Source organism: Mustelus asterias, chromosome 30, assembly GCF_964213995.1.
Source record: "Mustelus asterias chromosome 30, sMusAst1.hap1.1, whole genome shotgun sequence".
In the NCBI taxonomy this organism is placed as follows: domain Eukaryota; kingdom Metazoa; phylum Chordata; class Chondrichthyes; order Carcharhiniformes; family Triakidae; genus Mustelus; species Mustelus asterias.
The window spans coordinates 15,835,255-15,851,758 of record NC_135830.1 but is presented as its reverse complement, the minus strand read 5'-3'; the positions used below and the strand labels follow the sequence as shown (position 1 = coordinate 15,851,758).

The following is a 16,504-nucleotide window of genomic DNA, read 5'->3' as shown; positions in this document are numbered from 1 at the left end:
CATCAGAGAAAGTTTCGGTGTTGACTCTTATGAGACTGTTGGGCCATTCCCTAACACACAATAAACACAGAGGCTCAATGTTGCTTCAATTGTTTCTGGAACTGATAGCATCCAGAATGGAGAGTTTGGTTAATGTTATTTTCTTTCAAATTTGAAGTATGTTTCTGTTTTACAATGTCTCAATGTCGCACTGACACTCACACAACACAAACATGTACTCACACACGCACAGTTACGCATTCAGAAACTTTCTCATAAACACATGCTGCCATATACACACTCTCTCACCCAAACAAACACACAGACTTATATATAGACACAAACTTAAAAAACATACTCAAAAGCACACGTTCACACACAGGGGAACAGACAGAGAGAAACTGAAAACCTCACAGACACAGGGGCTCACACACACAGTTACAGGGACACACAGATACTGGGGCACACACAGTTGCATGGGCACATTCAGATACATGCGCATATTTAGATACATGGGCACACAGACACAGATACAGGGGCACACGCAGAGACATGGGGGCACGCACACAGATACAGGGTCACACACACAGATAGAGGGACAGACATACAAATAGGGGGACACAGAAAGACAGATACATGGACACACACACACACAAACAGACACACACACACGCGCGTGCACGCATATACAGGCATACACACACGGAGAGACACAAAGATACCGCGGCAAACACGCACATACAGTGACACACATGAAGGTAGATACAGGGACGCACACTCACACAGATACCAGGGTTCACACAGATACAGGGAGACGCACAGATTGAGGGACACTCAGAGATAGAGAGGCACACACACAAACAGAGATACAGAAGCACACAAACAGATACTGGGGCATACAGAGAGCCAGGGGCACACGCAGCTCTGCGGCACACACACACACACACACACAGTGGTGCACACACAGATACAGGGACAAACACAGAGAGGTAGTGGAGCGTACACCAATTCAGGGGCATACACAGATTTAGGGGCACACACAGAGAGATAGCGGTGAAAACACAGATACAGGGGAATGCACAGAATAAGGGGCACACACAAAGATATAGATGCACACACACAGCGATGCAAGGACTTAAACAGAGATACAGGAGCACAAACCTACTGAGAACTTACAACGTCTGCTGTTTTTATTATCAATACAGGTTTTATTATAAGTTAAAACACAGCAAGTCGGCAAAGGTCAATAGAATGAGCTGCATCTCCTCGTAACAACGGGATGTGACGCTCGACTCATTGATCGACAGTTCCGCCGCGCCTCAGCGAAAAACCGCACTGACCTCCTCAGAAGGCAAACAGAGGACATGACCGACAGGGTGCCCTTCGTCGTCCAGTACTTCCCCGGAGCGGAGAAATTATGACAGCTTCTTCGGAGCCTTCAACATGTCATCGATGAAGATCAGCATCTCGCCGAGGCCACCCCCACATCCCCACCACTTGCCTTCAAAAACCGCGCAAACTCAAACAGACCATTGGTAGCAGCAAACTACCCGCCCTTCAGGAGAACAGCGACCACGACACCAAACAACTCTGCCACGGCAATCTCTGCAATGCCGGACCATTGACATGGAGGCCATCATCACACATGAGAATTCTCTCCACCAGGTACACGGTACATACTCATGCAACTGGGCCAACGTTGTCTACCTCATACGTAGAAAACGATGTGCAGAGGCGTCGTACATCGGTGAATCCATGCAGATGCTACAACGGCTGAACTGACACTGCGCAACAGTCACCAGGCAGGAGTGTTCCCTTCCTTGCGGGGAACATTTAAGCAGTCAAGGGCACTCAGCCTCGGACATCCGGCAAAGCGGTCTCCCAGGTGGCCTTAAAGACATATGACAACGCAGAATCACCGAGCAAAAACTGATTGCCAAGTTCCGCATGCATGAGCACGGCCTCAACCGGGATCTTGGATTCATGTCACACTACATGTAACCGATTGGCGTGGAAGTGCAAAATCCTACTAACAGTCCTGGTTTGAGACAATTCATACCTCCATAACTTGTGATTATCCCTCTCGCCACTTGCATTGTCTGTACCTGTAAAGACTTGATTGCCGGAAAAGACTCTCATTCCAAACATTATCTTACAATTGTGTCTTTGTGTATATATGCCGTGTTTGTGAAACCTGCCTCTACACTTTCCTGATGAAGGAGCAGCTCTCCGAATGCTCATGATTCCACATAAGCCTGTTGGACTTTAACCTGGTGTTGTGAGACTTCTTCCTGTCGAACGAGGGAAAGGTAAACTTTCACTTGGATGGTATTTTTAGTACGGCAAAATTCTGCGATGGAAAGAATGGAGTTCAAACTAATTGCGTGTCAGTTCCTCATTACAAGGCTGCTATGTTTGCGTTGTTTGTTTCATTGGAGCGACAATGATGAGGTTGGTGGATTTTGGAAACTGAAAGATACACAAGAGCAACCTGTGGGACTATTTCACCTCACTGTCGATTTCATGTTCCAGGTTACAGCAAACAGTGATGTCACTGGCTGAAGGAATTACTCATGTTCCATCTAAACATGGCATTTTGCCCATCACAGGTATAAAACAAAAACTGAAATGAAAATAAAGTCCAAATTTAATATAAATGAGTGAGGTTAAAGTGCAGGCAGACACCTTCCCTGCTGGTCTAGTGGTTCGGACTCGGAGGATTCGGAGTTTTCACTACCGCGGCCTGGGTTTAATTCCAGGTCAGTGAATGCAACTCTATTGCTGTCGTGCAGCACATGAATGAAGAGGAGCTGAAATTACTTCCTACTCGAAAACAGAGGTGGTACTTGTGCCTCTTTGATAAATAAGGATTAAATTTCCATCCCATTCCACAATCCTGCCAATTGTACCGAACAACTTGTATTTACATCCTCTCTGCTGGCTCCTTTTGCCCAAGTGAATAAGATGCTTTCTGCTGCATTAAATCTGAGCCATGGCATGATCGACCAAAAGTATTTCATGAAATTTAAAATAAATCAAATGAAATATTAAAAACAGCGGAATACGATCCCACACCTCCACAAAACATCAGTTCAGTGCCTTGGACCAAAGATCAAATTTACCAGTAGAAAAGGAATGCTGTCACGGTTGCTGTTGCTAGTGGACAGAATCGATGGAGAAGGAGTGGGTCATATTTCCCTTCGACTCTCCTCCACCACGGAATAAGATCACGGTGGATCCCACGTTCAACACCAATTTGCCAACAAATCCCGAATCCCTTAATTCCCTTTGAGTTCAAAAAAATTATCCTTCTCAGTATTCAATATCCTCACTTGTTCTGGATCCGCAGGCCGTTGGGCTACAGAATTCCAAGCATTCACAAGCCTCTGAGTGAAGAATTCTCTCCTCACCTCGGTCCTAAATGGTTGCCGTACTATCCGGATATTGTGAGCCCAGTTATAAACACTCCAGACTCGAGCAAGAGGCGGGGAAGGAGGAGGGGTGTAGGGGGGGAGGGGCGGGGTGCGGTGGAGGGGTGTAGGGAGGCGAGGGGGTGAGGCGGGGGGGGGGGGTGGTGGGTGGAAACAATCTCTCAGCATGTACACTGTCAAACAGTCTCGCCGTTCCAGACTTTTCAGTGGGATCACTTTTCATTATTCCAAACTCTAGAGAGAACAGGGTAATTACAATGAATCTCTCCTCCGAGGGCAACTGTCTCATCACAGCAATCAATCCAGTGAATCTTGGTTACACAGACAGCAAGAGAAGAGAGGGAAATAAGAGCACAATATGGAAAGTTGATAGAGGTACAGAGAGAGTCTGAGAGAGTGAAAAAGACAGATCGATACACAGAAACAAAGATAGACAGTGCGTGGGGGAGTCAACCACATCGTATGAATGAATAACAGTGCACACAAAGCCAGCGGCCGGAACCCACAAGCATTGGCTCCTCTGAATCGTTGACTAGGGATAAAGAGAATGTCCAAAAGAAGCGTCAACTTTTGAAAACATCTTGAATTACTTGTGAGTGCGTTGTGCAATTAGATCCCCTGCATTGTCAGTTTCTCAAACGAAACCGCAGGTAAACTCATCCAGCAGAGCACACGGTAAAGAAATGAACAAGACTTTGCCATCGCAAACAACAACGGGGCTCGTCCGGGATTTGAACCCGGGACCTCTCGCAGTTTTGCGACTCACAACACCCGAAGCGAGAATCATACCCCTAGACCAACGAGCCGCTGTTGACAGAGCTGCTCAAATACGGATATTATATTGTCACACAAATCTGATCAGACAGCTGCAGTGAAAGTTGGAAGCGCTGGAAACACTCAGGAAGTCAAGCAGCAAGTGCGCACAGGGAAAGGACTCTCTTCTTACACCTCGACAACCTTTCATTTAAGCTGGTAAAGTTTGGAAATGTAGGAAGGTTTAAACAAGTGAAAACCAGGAGCTAGGAAACACAACAACAGGAAAGGGCCCTGATTGGGGACAATTCAAAAGAGATAAATGAGCAAGTACTTTGTGGTCCATGGCCTGAGCGTCAGGAAAGCAGAGTATTACAGAATGTTTGCCCTCTTTTTAGGTCAAACCAAATAAACAAACTCAAATTAAGTCAGGACAAAGTAAAAGGGGCAGCTCCCCAAAAAGGAGGGGAACAGCCCGAACAGAAATCAAAGTACAAAGGAAACTTAAAAACATCAAATTAAAATGTGATTATTAGGGTCAATAATGCACCCCAACCGCTGCGGTGCCCAGCGGGCGCGGAAGGCGTCAACCCCGCCCGTGGACACCGCATGCTCCCTCTCCAGGGACACCTGGTCGTGAACGTAGCCGCGGTAGAGGGGAAGACAGTCAGGATGGACGGCCCCCTCGATCGCCCGCTGCCTGGACCGGTAAATGGCGCGTTTCGCCAGGCCCAGGAGCAGGTTCACGAGGAGGTCGCCATCCCGACCCTCCCCTCTCCGCACCGGGTGTCCGTAGATCAGGAGCGTGGGACTGAAGTGCAGACAAAACATCAATAAAAGGTTCTTTAGGAAAACATAAAGGGAGTGCAGCCTAAGACACTCAACATAGACATGGTCCACGGACTCCACAAGGCCGCAGAAAGGGCAGTCTTCGGAGCCCGTGAACCAGTGAATCCTACGGTTGTGCGGAACTGCTGCATGCATCACCCTCCACCCCAGGTCCCCGACGTAATTGGGGGAGATCCCTCCGTAGAGGGACCTCCAGCGGGGACCTCCGCCGCCCGGCGGCCACAAGGCCCGCCGGGCGACAGGCGAGGAGGCGGTAGTGGAAGGTGTGCAGCAGCAGCCCGCACAGGAAACGCCTCCGCGCGGTAGAAAAAGGCACGGAGGGCATTTCCGCGAGGCGGCTCAGGCTGTGGGGCACCTCACCCAGGGGAGGGGGGTTGAGGCTTTGGGCCAATGTGGAATTCCGCCCGGACAGGGGAACGCTCGGGCGGGATCCCACCGCCCGCCTGCCAGAGCACACGGTAAAGAAATGAACAAGACTTTGCCATCGCAAACAACAACGGGGCTCGTCCGGGATTTGAACCCGGGACCTCTCGCAGTTTTGCGACTCATAACACCCAAAGCGAGAATCATACCCCTAGACCAACGAGCCGCTGTTGACAGAGCTGCTCAAATACGGATATTATATTGTCACACAAATCTGATCAGACAGCTGCAGTGAAAGTTGGAAGCGCTGGAAACACTCAGGAAGTCAGGCAGCAAGTGCACACAGGGAAAGGACTCTCTTCTTACACCTCCACAACCTTTCATTTAAGCTGGTAAAGTTTGGAAATGTGGGAAGTTTTAAACAAGTGAAACCCAGGAGCTAGGAAACACAACAACAGGAAAGGGCCCTGATAGGGTACAATTCAAAAGAGATAAATGAGCAAGTACTTTGTTGTCCATGGCCTGAGCGTCAGGAAAGCAGAGTATTACAGAATGTTTGCACCGCAGAATGAGATCATGCACAAGACCTTTGAAGCAGTCACGTGTGCTGCAGATAATAGGTAACCGGTGGTTGTACTGCACAACGATTACAGAGGAACTGCAGTGATGAAGTTGGTGGATTTTGGGAATTGAGAGGAACATATGAGCAGCTTGTGCGACTATTTCACGTCATTGCCGCTTTCATACTGCAGCGAAAAGTCATCGTTGTTGTCACTGAATGAAAAACTAACTTATGTTCTACCTAAACAGAACATTTTGAAAGAAAGACTTGCCTCTGGTGGAAATAGATCTGAGATGAAATAATGAAATATAAAATGAAGTAAATTAGATTAAACATCCAACGTATTAAAAATATTGGAGCATCCAACCTATTAGAAATATTGGTTCACAGCAAGTGACATGAATTGATGCTGTGATCAGAGATATAGAACTGGAACCCACCGTCACACCGAGTGAATCCGCTGTCTGGTTAAATGTTGATCACAGAAAATGTTTGACCATCTTTCACAATGGAACGTACAGGAACTCAGTCAATAAGCTGTCTCCACTCACAAATAACGGAACGCGTCAATTTCATCTCGCAACTTTAAGCCTTTGCCATCTTATGTACATTCATTATGAAGATTTATAAAGTAAGTGAATAGAATGTGTGATGTTAAAAAAACGTGTTCACGCCCTTGGCGTAAGCACAGTCACGCACACAGAGGAGCAAACATAAGCATACACCACGCGAGACAGAGCACTAAGGAGCGACAAAACGGAGGGCTTGTATTAAGGCAATGTAGCTTCGGGGGAGAGCATTTGACTACAGGTCAAGACGTTTCTGCATTCAAATCGAATGCCTCCTTCCGCGCTTAATTGATTTTTTTTTCAATTAAAACTGCCCGTAATTGACTGGAAAGCGCTTTGTTACGTGCGGTTGTCGGGAGAGGTTCTATATAAATGCAAACATTTCATGATCTTCAATCCCAGTCCTCTGTTACTGTCAGTAGAAACAGTCTGTCCCTCCCTGCTCTATTAAAACGGCCCTTTTCCCATGTTAGGAGAAGGGATTCACCATGACACACAGCAACACTGCGGGGTAAAATAGGAAAATATGCATGTTTAGATTTATAAACGATGCCATCGTTTGGTCCTTCTGCGTCAGGTTTGGTGAAAATTGAATTGACGTCGAATTTGCAGCCAACATGCTGACACCCTGATTTAGGATGCCATGTGGGCTGCAGCTGTCTCAGTTTCCGTGGCGCAATTGCGAGCGCGTTCGGTTATTAACCGGTTACAAACAACGTCGCTGAACGTGGGGCTCGAACCCACGACCCTAAGATTAAGGATTTCATGCCCTACCGACTGAGCTAGCCGGGCACATGGGCAAAAGTGCTTTCAATAACCTAAAATGCATGGAGACAAATATGGTTTTTCCATCTCGTGTCTCAGCTTGTTCTGACTTCAAAGTTTGCAATTAATCGACCGACAGAATCCCCAAAGTTCCTATCCATTCCTCTCAATCATCAATTACATCATTCACATCTTCCAATTCTTAGCTTCACCTCTCTCAAATGTTCCAAACTCTTCTTACATCATTCACCTTTTTTTTGGTTCTTAATAATTGAGCGGGGGGGGGGGGGGGGGGGGCGGGGGAACATTCCCTCTCAACATTTACACTGTCAAACTGTTTTCCAGTTTCAGACTTTTCAATAAGATCACTTCTGATTATTCTAAACTCCAGAGCGAACATTAAATCTCTCTCCTCCCAGGAGAAACGCAGAAATCAATCCAGTGAACCTCGGTTACATACAGACAGCGTACGAATGGAGAGAGCAAGGCGCAAAAGACGTCAACGTAATAAAAACACAGTCAGAGAGACTGACAGAGTCTGAGGGCGACATATAGAGACAATGAAAAACAGAAATAGCGAGTGGGGTGCACATCCACAACCCATGAATGGATAACAATGTACACACAGCCAGCTGTCTGAACCAACAAACATGGGGTCCTCTAAACTGGTGACCAGAAATATAGTGAATGGCCACAAGCATGTTAACCCTTTAATGTCTTGGTTTTCTTGTGTGAATGTTGTGTTGATAGATTACCTGCACTGTGTGTCCAGGTGCTCAAACCAAATCCCATGTAAACCAATCCCACCGTTTGCACTTGCAAATTACATTTATAAAACATATGATTTGTCCAATACGCAACAACAGTTGAATGAGGGCTCTGGCCCGGCATGTGACCCCAAGATCGCTCGCACGTTTGTGGATGTTAACACCCTCGGCCCGAAACATACACCTCGTCCATCGAAGTTGTTCAATGAAGATATTTCCATTGCCATCCAAAGCTGCTCAGCCTTCTGCAGAGAAAGGTGAAAATGCTGGAAAAACTCAGAAAGTCAGACAGGTTGTGTACACAGGAAAACAAATCTCATATTTTAGCTCCATAACATTTCATTAACACTGGGAATGGTTAGAAATGTAGTAAGTTTTAAACAAGTGTTATCCAGCAGCATAACAAGGGGGGAGGCATCTGGCCGGGTGTAAATGAGGAGAGATTAAATGAGGGAAACAAAGAATTTTAAAGTAATTACACCACAGAATGGGGACATTCCTAAGTCATTTAATGGACTCAGTTATGTTGTGGATGAAGGGGAACCTGTGGATGTAATGTACGCAGATTGCATTGGAGCCATAGTGATGAGTTGGTGGGTTTTGCAAAATTGAAAGTTGCACTTAGGAAGATAGAATCAGGAGTAGAAGTGGCAAATTCAGCGTTCGAGCCTGAACCGTCATACAATCAGTTCATGACTGATCTCTCCCTGGTCTCAAATCCACCTCCCTACCTGTTCCAATATCCCCTCATCTCTTTTATTATCAGGAATATATCTGTCTCCTTCTTGAAACCATTTAAAGATTCAGAATCCACCGCGTTACGGGCAATGCATTCCACAAATTCACGACCCTCTACGAGAAGTCGTTCCTCCTCATCTCAGTTTTAAATCTACCGCATCTCAACCTACACATTTGACCTGTTGTTCTCGATCGCCCCATAAGAAAAGAAACATTTCGTCTGCGTTTACTCTTTTCAATCCTATTTAGAAGTTTATGTACCCCGATCACTTCAGCATCTTGTGGGACTATTTCACCTCACTGTCGATTTCATATCCCAGCAAATACAATCGGAGTTGTCATTAGCTGAAGCAGTCACTTATGTTCCATCCATTCTGGACATATTAAGGGATATATAGTAAGTCATTTTGAAAATACAGTTCACCCGTGACCCTGGGAGTCCAGTGGGTTGTGTTCAGTACTCCCCAGTGTTGTTTGGTTTCAATTCCCGCTCAGGAAACGATTATTTATCGCTCTCAGCAAACTATTAAAGAATTACCTGATTTACTAGCTGATCGAAAGCAGATCTACTATTATCAGTCGAGTGAGTTTTGCGAGTCTGCATTACTGGTGGAAATGTCACATGTGCAACAGGTCAAGAACAAGTATAGTCGCAGAAAGACACTGATAGGCTGCAAAGCGCTGACGATAGAGATGGTGATGTAAGGTTACATGTGGGTGGTAAATTGGTCAGATTTTAGCGTTTACACTGAATTATTAAACTTTTCCCTCACTCTGCAACGAAAATATTTGGAAAAGCTTCTGTCCAGTTTCGAACCGTCGGAAGCAAAAGCAATAACTGTGCGTCGAGTGCCTGTTGTTTGTTGTCCTTGACTGAATACATCACTGTGGTGGAAATGGAAGGTGCCATTTTGCAGAAGAGACTTGCTTGTGGTGAATGTGGTCTGGCGCGAAAATTAAAATAACAAAAGCCGCGTGGATAAGGAAAAATTGTATAACAGGCTGGTCTGGTGGTTAGAGTTTGACACTTGCACTGCTATTTAGATTACAGGTCAGGAAATGAAGATCTGTTGCTCTCATCCAAGCCGTAAAACAAATGTCTGTTATTGCTTGGTGGAACATATAAAACATAATCTTTCCTAGTGTCCTGAAGTGAAGACTGAGCAAATTCAACAGGAGGTTTTCATGTAATTTCTGGCAGGATATTGGGAACAAGACAAGGTTAAGGACAATTTAAATGATGCTGGTCCTTCACTGTTTCCGACTGGAAGTGATTTCTGTTTGTTACACAGTTCAGGACGAATTCATTAAGTGAAAAAGCAGGCTCAAGCCAACTGATGGGCATTCGCAGCTCCTTTGCTGCTAATGAATTTCAGTAACGTTTTTCGTAAAGGGCTGCACGTTTAACGTGGTCGCGTGGTGGAGCAGTTTAAACCAGTGGTTTAACGCCCAGTGTATATGCAGCTCTGAGTTCGAGTTCAGCCGCTGCCAGAGTGGGTTGAAGTTTTGGTCTCTGCAGCTGAATTCCAGCAGTTCAGAATGAATGCAAGAATTTGTGCCGTGCCATTTTTGGCAGGAATAGAAGAAACAGACCAAGGTAAACAGTTGTTGATGTAAAGGAGCGTGTGTGGAAGGAGTGGAGCAAATTATTGCTGATGTTGGAATCGGAAACAAAAAGGGAAAATGCTGAAAAATCTCAGCAAGCCTGGCAGCATCTGTGAGGAGAGAAGAGCTGAAGTTTCGCGTTGAGATCAGCCTTGGTCAAAACTGGGGAAGGATTGGAGTTGCTGCGATAGAGAATACAAACGGGAACACAGGGTGAAAGGCTGTCTGCTGATATAAGTAACAGGATTGCAAACATTGAGACTGCACTCCCGGCTTAGGGGATGGATTGGGATTTTCTAACTGAGGCTCAAATCCTGTCATGTACACTTCCCGTCATTCCTCATTGTGACTTATTTTTATTGAAAGTAATTGAAAATAAAGCAATGGGTACAGAGATGATCAACTCATTGCAAATCTCTCACATCAGCGTCACTGAGAGTCTAGTGATCAGGATCGGCGCCGTGAGGCGATTTCAATTCCCACTCACGGAGTGAATAACTTCTTGCTCAATTCTTCATTTAATGAAAACACGCCTCACAGGGTCTGTGAAGGGAGCAATATCTAAATCCTCCAGCTGGATGAACTTGCATCGGAGCTGGAAAAGTCAGAAATGTAACATTAACGATAAACTCTGAAGAAGAATCACATGACACGCACAACATACATGTCAGATACACACACACAGCATACATGTCAAATCATGTCACTTTCAAGTTGTGTCTTTTAACATCCTGCTCTCCACTTCAGACATTTCCACATTCATCAAAAATCTCCGACCTCAAACACCATCCTGTTCCCAATCTACTGATAATGCTACACATAATGCAGACAGCTTCTAGTATTTGTCTCCGTAGCTCAGTGGCGAGAGCAAAGAACACAAAGAACAAAGAACAATACAGCACAGGAACAGGCCTTCGGCCCTCCAAGCCCGCGCCGCTCCCTGGTCCAAACTAGACAATTCTTTTGTATCCCTCCATTCCCACTCCGTTCATATGGCTGTCTAGATAAGTCTTAAACGTTCCCAGTGTGTCTGCCTCCACCACCTTGCCTGGCAGCGCATTCCAGGCCCCCACCACCCTCTGTGTAAAATATGTCCGTCTGATATCTGTGTTAAACCTCCCCCCCCTTCACCTTGAACCTATGACCCCTCGTGAACGTCACCACCGACCTGGGGAAAAGCTTCCCACCGTTCAACCTATCTATGCCTTTCATAATTTTATACACCTCTAATAAGTCTCCCCTCATCCTCCGTCTTTCCAGGGAGAACAACCCCAGTTTACCCAATCTCTCCTCATAACTAAGCCCCTCCATACCAGGTAACATCCTGGTAAACCTCCTCTGTACTCTCTCCAAAGCCTCCACGTCCTTCTGGTAGTGTGGCGACCAGAACTGGACGCAGTATTCCAGATGAGGCCGAACCAACGTTCTATACATCTGCAACATCAGACCCCAAGCAATGGTCTTGTAAACCAGGGGTCGCGAATTCAATATCTCGCTAGAGCCTGCACGTAAATTTCAGCTGATCTAAGTTTTAGGGTGGAGGCAGACAACGGGGGGTCAAAACAGAGGGCTTTGATAACTGGAGGGTAGATCAGGTGCAATTTTGCAGAGCGAATAGATATTCTCTTCTTCGTAAAAATAGAAAGAGCAGAACGTATTTGAAGAGCTGAAAATGATACTGAGAATAGAATAGATGCGTTTGTACAAGGAATGCATCAAGTTAATACGTCGGTGCAGCAGATAATTGGAAGGGAAATGACATTTTGGCCTTTATTGCCGGCAGACTGGAGTCCAAGAATATCGAGGTGTTGCTGCAGTTGCACAGGGTTTTGTTGAGACCACATGTTGAGTATTCTGTGCAAATATGATAGTCACATTAAAAAAAAAATATGTTTGCATTGGAAACTATAAAGAGAAGGTTCACCAGATTGTTCCCTGGGGTGAGGGAGTTATCCTCTGATGAGAGGCTGAGTAAATTGTGCTGAAATTCTCCGGAGTTTCGAAGAATAAGAGGCGATCTCATTAAACCTACACAACTCTGATTAGATTTGATAGGATGGAGGCTGTGAGATTTTTTTTCTGCTGGTCGGGGAATCTAACCCAGTGCGGCCCAGATAAGAGGCTGATCATTTAGGGCTATGATAAGGAAAGATTACTTCACTCAAAGGGCTGAGAATCTTTTACATTCTCTATACCTGACAGTTAAGTATGCCCCACCATCGAGCACATTTAATTCTGGGAAACAGGTATCTCGTCTCTTGGGGAATTCAGGGATCTGGGGAGCTGGTGGAAAAACTAAGTTGCAGCCCAAGATCAGTCATGATGGTATTGAGTGGAGGAAGAATCTCGATGGACCGAGTGGTCTGCTCCTCCTCCTATGATTCATGTCAGAATAAAAACAGAAAGTACTGGAAGTTCTCAGCAGGGCTTGCAACAAATGAGCAGCAAGGCATAGAGTTAAGGCTCTGAGTCCAACATGACTCTTTTCAAACCAGTAACTGAGTTTGAATTATAACAATTAGCAAAACATCGAGACTAGGAATTGAATTGGATCCAGGCAGCGAAAGCCCTGAGTTTAAACTGCTGCATTATTTCTGTAGGAAAATCGTTCAGAAGAGTGTGCTGCCAACTGAACGGGTGGAGGTTTGAGAGCACCCCGAGACAAAAAACTTATTTCTGTTTCTCCTTATATTCCCGACGTAGAAACACTTTGTGTCCTTCTGCAACAGGGAAATAGTGTCCAAACTTTGCCAGTCTTGATGTTATTCAGTAAATTGTCATACAAATCGACATATGAATATACATTTAAAATAAAACGAGATACATTGGATCATGCTGCTGTACTTTTCCAACCTATTAGAAATATGGGTTTACAGTAGCTGATAGAAATTGATGCTGCGGTTGCAGATATAGAACTGGAACCCACCATCAGAACGACTGATTCCACTGTCTGTTTAAATGTTGATCAGGGAAAATTTCAATCATTCTCTTCTGTGTCACTACGGATAGTGAGTCAATAAGCAATATTCACTCAACAAAGGCCCAATCACTCAATCTTTCTCGCAACTTTCAAACATGTTGTTATTCTCTGTACCAATTGCCATTGAGGTATACGAATCAGTGAATGCACTTGGTGATGGCAAAAATGTGCTTACCCTCTCGGGGAACACAATCACATTGATGCACACACAAGGTAGGAATGGATTCCAAAGGCATGAATTCATGAAAAGAAAAAGGAAATCATGTCTGACTAATTTATTAGATTTCTTCGAGAAGTCCCTCCCAGAGTGGATAGAAGGGGACCAGGGGATGTATTATTTTTGGACTTCCAGAAGGTGTTCAACAAGCTACCTCACAAAATGTTAACTCGTAACATAAGAGCCCATGATGTTGGGGGTAGTATATTTGTAGGTAGAGAATTGGCTGATGGCAGGAAGCAGCAATTTAGGATAAAGGGTTTTCAGTTTGGCGACGTGTAACCGTAGGGTTCCAGAGGGATTAATACTGGGATCACAACTGTTTACAATAAATGTTACTGACTTGGAGGGAGGAAGCAAATATATTGTAGAAACATTTTCAGACACAAAAATAGGTGGAAAGGCAAATTGCGACAGGGATACAAACAGTTGGTATCGAGATTTTGATAGGTTATCTAAGTAGTCGAAAAGTTGGAAAATGAAATTTAATGCGGGGAAATCTGAAAGTGTTCAATTTGGATTGGAGAACAAACGAACAGAGTACGATGCAAATAGGGAAACTGGGTAACACTGCCACACAAAGGGACTTAGGGGTACTTGTGCATGAAACACAGAAAGTTAGCAGACATGTGCAGCAATAATCAAGAAGGATAATGGGATGTTGATTTTTATTTCAAGGGTGTTGGAGTATAAGAGTAAGGAAGTTTTGCTGCAGCTGTACAAGGTTTGGTGAGACCACATCTGGAGTTCCGTCAGCAGCTTTGGTCCCCTTATTTAAAGACATATATTATTTCATTGCAGGTAGTTCAGCGAAGGTTCACAAGGCTGATCCCGAGTATGGAGGGATTGTTTTATGAGGAAAGATTAAACAGGTTGGGACACTACTCATTGGAATTTAGAAAAATATCATGTGCCCTCATTGAAACATAGGATTTTTGAAGGTCTTGAGAGTCTAAATGCTGAGAAGATGTTTCCCCTCGTGGGAGGGTCCAGAGACAGAGGGGATAGTTTCAGAATAAACGAGTGCTAATTTATGAGTGAGATTATTTGTTCTGTTGGATTCAACACACTGACATATTCCATGGTAAGAAGTCTCACTGCACCAGATTAAAGACCAACAGATTTATTTGGAATCACGAGCTTTCAGAGCGCTGTTCCCTCATCAGGCGAGTCACCTGTTGGACTTTAACCTGCTGTTGTGAGACTTCTTAACGTGTCCACACAAATTCAACGCCAGCATCTCCACATCACGGATCCTCCATAGTGCATAGACACTGAGAAACGAGAAGCAAGTGTAGGCCATTCAGTCATTTTAACCTGTTCCGCCATTCATTTTGATCATAGTTGATTATAAAATTCAAAATTCTGATCCTGCCCTCCATCTATATCCCTTGGTTCCTTTAGCCTAAAGAGCGACATCTCGTTTCTTCATAAAATCACACAACGTTTTGGCCTCAACTACTTTCCTGTGGTAGTGAATTCCATACATTCACCACTCTCTGGGTGAAGAAATCTTCTGCTCACCTCAGTCCCAAAAGGTTTAACCCTTACCCTCAAACTGCGACACTTAGTTCAGGACTCCCCCATCATCGGGAAAATTCTTTCGGAATCTATTCTGTCGAATCCTAGAGAGGGAGCATAGCAAAGGTTTAACAGGCTGATTCCTGGGATGGCAAGTTTATCATATGAAGAGAGTCTAAATCGGTTAGGATTGTATTCACTGGAGTTTAGAAGAGTGGGAGGGAATCTCATATAAACTTATAAAATTCTAACAGGGTTAGGCAGGGTAGATTCAGAAAGAATGTTCCCAGTGATGGGGGAGTCCAGAACTAGGGGTCATAGTTTGAGGAAAAAGGGTAAGCCTGTTAGAACTGAGGTGGGAAGAAATTTCTTCACTCAGAAGGTGGTGAATGTATAGAATTCACCACAACAGAATGTATTTGAGGCCAAAACGTTTTCTGATTTCAAGAAGAAATTAGGTATAGCTCTTGGGACTAAAGGGATCAAAGCGTATGAGAGGAAGGGGGAATCAGCATATTAAGTTTGGTGATCAACCATGATCAAAATGAATGGCGGAGCAGGCTCGATGGGCCGAATGGCTTATTCCTGCTTCTAGCTTCTATGTGTCTTTGTAATCCTCTTAGAATTGTATCAGTTTCAATGAGATCTCCTCTCACTCTTTTGAACTCCAATGAATATGATTCTAACTGATTTATTCTCTACTGAAATGACAAACCTAACATCCCAAGCAACAGCCTGGTAAACCTTCTCTGCACTCCCTCTATAGCAAGGATATCCTTTCTCGTATAAGGACGTCAAAGCTACACACAATACTCCAGGTGCGGCCCCAAAAATGCCCGATAGAATTGCAGCAAAACATCCCTATTCCTATGCTCAAATGCTCTTGCTATGAAGGCTAGCATATCATTTTTCTTCTTCACTGCCTGCTGTAACTGTACGTTTACTTTCAGCGACTGACGCACGAGGACACCAGGCTCTCGCTGAGTATCCATCTCGCTCATGCTTTATCACTTTGGAGGGATAACAAACTGCAAGCCCAAATGTTGAGATCAAAGTTTAGTAAAACTACCAAGATTACCGAGTTAACGATTAGTAAAGTCCTGATCTCCGACACAGCTGTGTATTTCAGTGCCATGAGTACCCACACTGCTCCAGAGACGTCGCGGGTCCCAGTAAAAATCCCACAGCGACAATCCCAGTGACTACGCAGCAGAGGGCGCTCTCACACTGGTGAACAGCAGCAATAACTCACTCAGCGGTGTGAGAGCCAGAGGGATCTTTCTCAACCTACAAATAATACAATGCACAACAATAGATCGTGAAATCCACTCGTTGAACTATGTTACTTTACGATTTCAATTCGCAACATATTAAAAATAGACTCTACAAGTACATCTGTGGAGCC

General features: G+C 44.8%; 1 protein-coding gene and 2 non-coding genes across 3 annotated transcripts in view; 1 reads left to right on the top strand and 2 right to left on the bottom strand.

Annotated features, from left to right (window-relative positions):
• LOC144480793 (uncharacterized) overlaps positions 1-16,504 on the top strand; it is a 585,830-nt gene that overhangs the window by 113,141 nt on the left and 456,185 nt on the right. The gene's annotated exons all lie outside the window — the stretch shown is intronic.
• trnap-cgg (transfer RNA proline (anticodon CGG)) lies at positions 4,127-4,216 on the bottom strand. Its single transcript is given in 2 exon segments — positions 4,127-4,162; positions 4,181-4,216. It is a non-coding gene; the product is annotated as a tRNA-Pro (tRNA).
• trnap-ugg (transfer RNA proline (anticodon UGG)) lies at positions 5,512-5,601 on the bottom strand. The gene is given in 2 exon segments: positions 5,512-5,547; positions 5,566-5,601. It is a non-coding gene; the product is annotated as a tRNA-Pro (tRNA).